The sequence below is a fragment of the Schistocerca americana genome, chromosome 3 (genome assembly GCF_021461395.2).
Source record: "Schistocerca americana isolate TAMUIC-IGC-003095 chromosome 3, iqSchAmer2.1, whole genome shotgun sequence".
Lineage (NCBI taxonomy): Eukaryota > Metazoa > Arthropoda > Insecta > Orthoptera > Acrididae > Schistocerca > Schistocerca americana.
In genome coordinates, this window is record NC_060121.1 from 324,775,797 (window position 1) to 324,784,269 (window position 8,473).

Consider the following 8,473-nt stretch of genomic DNA (forward strand, 5'->3'; position numbering starts at 1 on the left):
GGACTAATGACCTCAGCAGTTGAGTCCCATAGTGCTCAGAGCCATTTGAACCATTTGGGTAAAGCAGGTGGCAGACTTCCCTTTATTGGTAGAATAATGGAGAAGTGCAATCAGCTATGAAGGGGACTGCTCACAAACCACTTGGGCGACCAAATAGGAGTAACTGGGGATACTGAACGTATACAGAAAAGGGCGGAACGAATAGTGGTATCAGTTTGATCCGTGGAAGAGTATTTGGAGATACTGAATGAATTGAGCTGGAAGTTTCCAGAACCGGCTTTAGACATTGGAATTGTGAGGGTAAGATCAGAAAAATTACTGCATGCGCAGAGACATTGGGACAATCATTCTTCCAAAATGCGCTCCATCCGTGAATGGAATGGGAAGAAACTAATAACGGGTACAGTGGGACGAACCCCCTGCCGTGCACCTCACTGAGATTTGCAGCTTAGAGATGTAGAGGAGGTATGCAGAAAATGATTAAAAACCACCACAAGCGACCGAACAGCGCTATGTCTTAGAATCGGATATTTCGCTTCGGAAGAAGGATGGTCGTAAAAAGAAGTACTAAGTTTTCCAATTACATTTTCTTCAGAGCGCAAGAGCACATGGGCATCAGACAAGTATCAAAGAAACTACCATGTAAATATCTAAAACAATATAGTGATACAGTGGCAAATACTAAGATGGCTGTATTAGTATTCTGCAAATTATTTTAACAACGTCTTTTTAACATTTTACAATAGAAATGTTAACAGTTGGCAGAAGCACCGATTATCTCCAAATGTCTTTCCCTCCGCCGTGCCTTGAATGGCGTTATACATCTCATCTGCCTGTTTTATCACCTTCAGCTATACAAAAATTTAAACAATTGTTAGAGCGCTCGTGAAACGTTCTCTTTGTCGTTTACTTACTTCGTCACCTGCCATCTTAACAGATGCAATGTAGAATCCACCGAGCAAAGGTTTATTTTTTACATTTATTGTTTTCAAACATTTCACTTACGAAGTCTAAATGGTATCTCCTATACCCTTTCGCTTCTGTTTTAATAGCTGCCTTATAGCCTACCATTTGACTTTTTTACTTCAGATCGTCTCCACGTTACCGTCTTCAAACATCTGCGTTCGTTATGCCCGTGCCCTATAATAGTCTTCCTACGTACCATTAGATTATCACGGTAAATTCAGGAATGAATTCGTAAGTTCATCTCATTAGTTGAGTACACTAAACTAAGACCATTTCAATTTCGCAAGTGACACAGCATTCTCACCTTTTACCTTTCATGTAATCCATCTGTTTTCCGTCTCCCTCATTATTTGCATGTCCCGTTGGTCAACTTCCCATGTTCGGCAGTTGGCGCATTTTAGATTCACCTCTCACGACTATAGGTTCCAAATTGGCAGTACAGCACATACCGGTTACGCTTTCCGCTTGAGACTGAGCATTTACTTCGCACCCATTTCTCGGTTTCCCACGTGGACTCTTTCTTTCCCCTGTTTATTTCTTACAGAGTCCTTGTGCTTCTTGTATTTAGTTACCCCTACGGCGTGAACATAAGTGGTTCTATGAAATCTACCTTTGTCTTCCTCTCTGCATACTATAACTAATTTTGGACTTCCTATATGGGTAATTTTCAATTGTCCTTTTCCGAAGACATTTTCAAGTTCAGCAGAAAAAGTAAACAAAACCGTGTCGTCCGAGACTTCGTTAAGATGAATTGAAATACTCTGTCAGTACATTCTAACATTTTCCAAAGCTGAAAGAATTTTTTGTGAAATTTTGGTTCTGAATTTTCCACATACTTGTTACGGTTTACGTACAATATTAGCAGTAATTGTTCGGGCATGATCAATCTATCTTATGAAGACATCCGTAACTTTGAAGCAGCCAGATAATAGCACCCGGGAAACAAATTCTATACTGCCACCCTAGTATATTACGGGTCCAAAGCTCTTACGGAATCTCATGGGGGCTTCAAATGAAATAGCGCTTGTGCTCCATTCGTCTGTAACCGCTCCTAATTTGCTGAATGTTAGTCATACGTCGCACATTGGTGTTTGAGTAGTTTCTTAGCAGCGCTGGTATCTATACTGCTACACAGGGTGTTTGTTGTGACTTGAGACAACTAAATACCTGGGAAACAACATATCGCACGAGAAAATGTTCTAGGTGACAAGTTAATATTAGTAAAGAGGAGATCCGCCTATGCTACAACCGGCAGCCTGCTAACCACGCCTCATCCGGGGACAGGGTCAACTTTGTATTTTCAAATGGAAACCCCCATTTTTATTGCTTATTAGAATTCTACGCCAAAAAGTAAGTACGGTTTACTGAAAACATTGTTTCCCATTCGTTGAATATAGCACTGTAATCGACAAATATCAAGAGTGCCTGTTATTGCAATTAAAGCGCGACGCATCTGACTACATTTCATTTACGATGTGAATCCTTTGTGTCCTAACGGTTGATATTTATGTTTAGTGTTGAAATGTGACTAAAGCACAAATAATGGCTAGACATTTACATTTCTGACAAATACGCTACTTGTATGGTAACGTAGTTTACTGTTACCTACGGGGTAGACTGTGGAGTCTCCCATCCAAACGCCGGTAACTCTCGCTGGCCGCTGCGCGGCTACCGGCGAAATGCGTACGAACCCCAACCATTGCAGTAAGTTACAATGTCCATGAATTGATATTGACAGGCTCCTATGGATACTCACCGCAATGGTGAGGGATAAGGGGACTCACTGATATGATCTCGATGGGAACAGGAAACTATTACATCCACGTCACTGTTCCTGTATCACGCTAAACGTAATTTCTAACCAGACATTGAAACGGTTAGCCATATTGCATTTTACCTTCAAATGTGCAACGCTTAAGTAAATTTCCAACACATATCAACAACTGGAACACAAAAGTTTACAACTTACATCATTAATGAAATGTAGATACACCGTAAATCAAATGTGACACTCCTTAATTGCCAAAACAGGCACACTTGATGTTTGTTAATATCAGCGTTTTTGCGTAGAATTCGAGTATGCAGTAAAAATAGAGGGTTCCCACTTGAAAATACGAAGCTGACCTCGATCACACGAGAGCGGTACCTTAGGTGATGTCCATTTGTAGCACTACCAACTTTTCACCTAGAATTTTTTTCCCCCTTTCTTTTTCGTACGATGCGTCGTTTTCGAGTTATGCAGTTGCCTCAAGTTAAACACCACATACAGTCTAAGAAAAAGTAGTCGTTTAATATCGTTACCAAAAATCTCCATCGCACTAGACCGATTTACTTCTAAAAAAACAGAAAATTCTTGACCAATTTACAAGTTTTTACGTGGTGCGCAAACATTCAGATGGGCAAACTATAGATTTTTTAAAAAAAATAGGAATGTGGAAGTTCACTGCTCAAATGGACAACGAGAAAGAAAATGCTGTGCTATAAAAATGTGCGGTTTCGTTTCTTTCCTTGCAGTCAATTTCAGCTCGATAGCAAGGCATGTAAACCATTAGGCAAATGATCTCTTATTTTTTTCTACTTATACAAAACGTTTTGTTTTCTTGATTGCTGTCGGTTTTACAGAAAATAGGTGTGTTATGGCTTATGATTAGAGAACTACTACGGAATCAGAATGGTCCGAAACTTTGCATTCTACCCATTCGCAGATTAAAATTATCTGAAATACTGCCACTGAAGCTATCCTCACAGATTCAGCATCTCCAGATGTGTGTCTCATACCGCGTATACCAATAATCACAACTGATTTACCCGTTCATTTTAACCTTAGGTTACTAAACCCTCGTAAAATTTACGATTGCAGTAAGGTATAGAACAGGGCATGTTGTACTTAATTTGGTACATAACATACGATTGGAAATCTAATTGCAATTGATGCCTACCTTATAAATGACTTCCTTTGAATACCTTGTGGAGTACGGCAGCAACTTAACATTTCCTGCCTCTAAGGTTAAGCGTCTTCAATTACCAATGAAGGTTTAGTTTTCAATAACAATAAACAAGGCTCAAGAGCAAGAGGGGGGGGGGGGGGGGGCGGGTTAGAGGGCATAGTGGAGTGGCTAGTGGTGGAAGTACGTGTGGGCGGAGGAAAGACATACCGAACGTACCAGTAATTTTTTAAAAATACATAGTGCTGTAGAACTGAAAAGAGCCAGGATGAATATTTATGTCTACTACGAATACTGGAAAAAACAGATGACCAATACAAATAATAAGAGCCTGCTTTTGTTGGCTGCTAATGGCATCATGAAGATAAATTACTACGCTTCCATTAGATTGCAGTTTTCCACACGTTAGGTTAGTTTCGTGGTGGATGACCGGTAGTGTGTGATTTCACAACTTCTGTGTGTACTTATAGCGAACGTACATTCTATTTTGCTTTCTTGTAACTAATATTGGACTGGTGCCGCACGCCTCATAGGACATGATGCGGTTTCGGTTTACAAATATTTTTATTTTTCCCGCCTCACTGGGTAAGCGCATGGCAGAATGTGTTCTGTTTTAAATTCAATAAGGATTGAGAGCACGAATCAGTGGCTGATGTACATCATTATTATTTAAATGGCTGACTACTCTGAACTATTGCGTACGCTACAAGAAATTATCCGTTGACTATGCCGCCTAGGAGCCCCTAATACTGACTCTGCAAGAATCCAGAAAGTGAAGTACCTGCGCGTGCCTTAGCAGCTGTCCATACATCAGCACGACAATGCTTTCATCGCTGGCGCTCCATCAGTTATAGCTGTGGGGTAGACAATAATTGTCGACCACTACAACAATGAATCTTTAATAGTCGGCATGCTGTTTGTCAACATTCCATCTTACCGGATTATCAGGAGCAACAAGAAGTCCTGACGAAAGTGATGTTTATTCAGATCCGTAGGGATTGCAAAAAGATCCAATATTATTTAATATTACTGCTTGGCGCAAGGCATCAGTTAGAAATACCTCTTTCCTCCGATTTCCACAAGCATGAATGCAAAATACTAGATGCCGAAAATCGAGTCTTACCAACAAATACAAAGATACATGTATGCAAATGAAACATTCTTATCGATTGTAATGGTATTGAGCAATTTGCAAAACGAAAAGAAGGCCGTTTATTCTATACATTACTCACATCCCAAGTGTAAGGGTCCCTTCGAATTCCCCCGTTTTTCCGAGACCTTACCGATTTCTTGTATTACAGAAAATTTACTTCAATTTTGCTAAAGCGCAAACCAATAATTCAAAACACTTTATAAACTGCATGATTACCTACAAAGAAACAAGAATTCAAAATTTTGCAACAGCCACCCAAATTAATCGGATCGACTTATTAGATGTTTGTACGACTTTCTGGAAGGGTAGCAAGGCACCACAAATTCTGAAAATCTGGATAGTTTCCTATTTCTGCAATTATAGCACTATACCTTACTCCAGGTTCAAAGAACATGCATATGCAATCTCTTTTCATTAAAAAAGAATCAGAAAATTGTACACAGCGTTCAACGAACAAATGGACGATTATCGCTACACTGTGTAAGCAAATCAATGCCTCTACCATGCGCGCATTGTCATGGTGTATCTTCACATGAAGTGACGAGATTTCAATAGCGACAGATAAATTACATACCTATTATAACAGTAACGAAAACTTAACAAGTTTTACACAAGTGAGAACCAAACAACTGTGTCCTACGCGATGTCTCACTGAACCAAATATGATTAAATTATCAGCTGACACTGGCCACGCATTAACATGGGCAGGACACACTAACGCCTCATCATGTGTTGTCGAATCCACTATCTGCCGCTTATAACGATCACATAATACATTTTAATTTAATTCCACACTAACTATGTTTGCAAACGTAGCTGATGATGCTACCAATGAAACAACTGATCATTGTAAACAACATCTTAGGACAACAAGCAAGGCATTAGCTTTTATTTCGTCAAGTTCTACGATTACACAAAGTAGCTAACCGAAAATCCACAAAAATTATTAATATCCTCCAGAAGGGACATTTACCCATAAATAAGGGATAGTTATACATATTTACGGAACTGCATACGAACATAGAGCAGAAGTATTACCTTGATCACTCCAGATGACGCTGTGAAATCTCGATTCAGCGGCTTAACACTACAAAATCCCTTTATTCAAACAAAATTTTCATACACATTGCACACGAACTACCAACCGAGTAGCACACCAAAATTTTGAGTACATAGGTGGCAGCATGTGCAACGATAACGAAATCATGAACTCTGCGCCTGGTGCCATCTGTACGGAAATCGCACAGCATTTGTTTCATGAATTTGTTGTCGCAGCTGCCACCGCGCCGTATTGACATTTTGTGGCGCGTTTTTTGAAAGCCTTGTTAATTCAAAATAACTTTGTAAGCTAAACCAGTTTACTGTGTGAAGCTAAAAATAATATTTCGAGGAAACACATTTCATTTTTGCTCACTGTTTACTCTACACTAATTACGACTCATTAAGGTCAAAGAATAAGTACACAGTTACGAGTTGTATTAACTGAATGCCAAAGAGAAGTAGTTTCATTCATTTTTTCACAAAAGAAAAGTTTCATTTTCAGAACTGCCAGCATGCAGTTACTGTGATATTAGGTATTTTCTTTTGCAGTTAACATGCTATTTATGAGTGACGAGAAATGTTAGCGACTGAGATATTATACAGAAGCGCCACGTCAAAAAAATTGGAAAATAATACAACATCCAGGAAGTTGAAGTGTGAGAAATTGGTGGTTCGTACATTTCTCCCATATCATTCTGAAACTGTTGTTAATGTAAGTTAAGTTTAGATGGTTATGGATTTGTACAGAGGTCAGCAGCTTGTGTGACTACTGCTTGATCTTCTGTGAAAATACTAAAACAGTATTGCTTTATGCTTCTTTAATGCCGTTATTAAAGAAGAGATGACACACTGGTAAAGAAAAAATTAATTTACACTCATGATGTACTAAACCCATTAAGTGACGTGAGTCACGTTTAGTTTATGAGTGTATCATTAATGTCCATTTTTTATTTATTTTTTAAAGGAACGTGTGTTGAAAAAATTGAATTATTAGCATCGTCTCTGGTTATAATGCCCTGTGTTTTCTATTTATGGAGTTTTTAACACTGCATTTTCAATTGTTTTTGTAAGATACCACAATGTTGTTCTTACAGTCTCTAATTTGCACGAAAATTGCCTTTAGCTACTTGTGAGATTTTTCTGATGCTTCATAAGTTTTCTAAATTTCTTTGTGCTCTGATTGTCTTCAGTGGATTTTATGGCATGATGTAGATAATCTGTCTGACCCATTTCACTAAGATATTATTTATTCAAATTACCTCTGTCACAGCATTTATTAAGAGCATCAGATTCCAGTCCAGTATTAATACTGCATTAATTTAGTCCAATTTCATAGCCTGCATTTCTATATATGTATTGATCTGTTTACCAGGCTTTTTTAACAAGCTCTGTTTTTATCACACTGCTCTGTATTTTACCTTGATCATATCCTCAGAATATAATTATTAAACAAATTTACAATTTGACACTTGAGGCAAGGGGAGCTTGAGGGTATTGGAGCAGATGAGATGCGTATGTGCTCCAATTTTTCTCATCTGCTCTGCTGATTAAATTTCAAAACAAACAATGCAAATACCCAGTAGAGAAATTTGATCAGTCCATCCAGGAAACATTCCTTCATTTAGAACGATGATGGAAAGGCGATTTTGTGCTGGGTTCTAAGTCGTGGGAGTTTAAGGCAACAAATTTGTGAATGTGTTAGTGAGTGTGTTCTTGCTGCTATCTGTTGCATGATTTTAAATCCTTTTAAATGCAGTAACTTCACTAAATGGATTCGGTCTTGTACCATTGAGAAGAAAGCATTCGCTGGTGTGTCATGATTGTGATGCAAGAGTAACTGTATGCCACATATCAGATCAGTAGACCCACCTATTAATGAGATGGAGCCCATAATTTTGAATTGGCTCTTGCCCTCTATTTTATATGCCGGACACACATATGGCCATGTGTAGTACATTTGTGTTCACTTTTTCAGCATTTGTACAATATGTTAGGAATAGACAAGTTTGGTCATTAAATTGTTCTTAACCAACTAACGCTTTCTTTTATGGAGGCCTTGAGAACTCATTACAACTTTATGCATATTGCTTCTTATAATTAAACCTATTTTTTTAATTAGTTTCCTTATGAAAGTGATAAAAGGCTGTAAGAATTCATTATATTTTTCCACAACAGTTTGTTCATTACACACCTCCTGCCATTATGGTAACTGATAAGTGAATGGTTGATCTTATCCAAATAGGACGATGACTCTTAATATCCAGCATGTCAGTGTATGGTACGCTTTGTTTTTGTCTTAATGCTTTCCAGTGCTCTGATGAATGCTGATCTCTCTTGCACAGTGAACCTTTTCGCTAGTAAGACATTT

General features: G+C 38.4%; 1 protein-coding gene across 1 annotated transcript in view; it reads right to left on the minus strand.

The window, feature by feature from the left end:
* Positions 1-6,262, minus strand: part of LOC124605119 (dnaJ homolog subfamily B member 6-like) — a 339,599-nt gene extending 333,337 nt beyond the window's left edge. The window contains exon 1 of the mRNA XM_047136587.1: positions 6,103-6,262. The gene's annotated coding sequence lies outside the window, so the exon portion shown is untranslated. The remainder of the gene's footprint in view (positions 1-6,102) is intronic.
* Between the last annotated feature and the right edge of the window lie 2,211 nt (positions 6,263-8,473).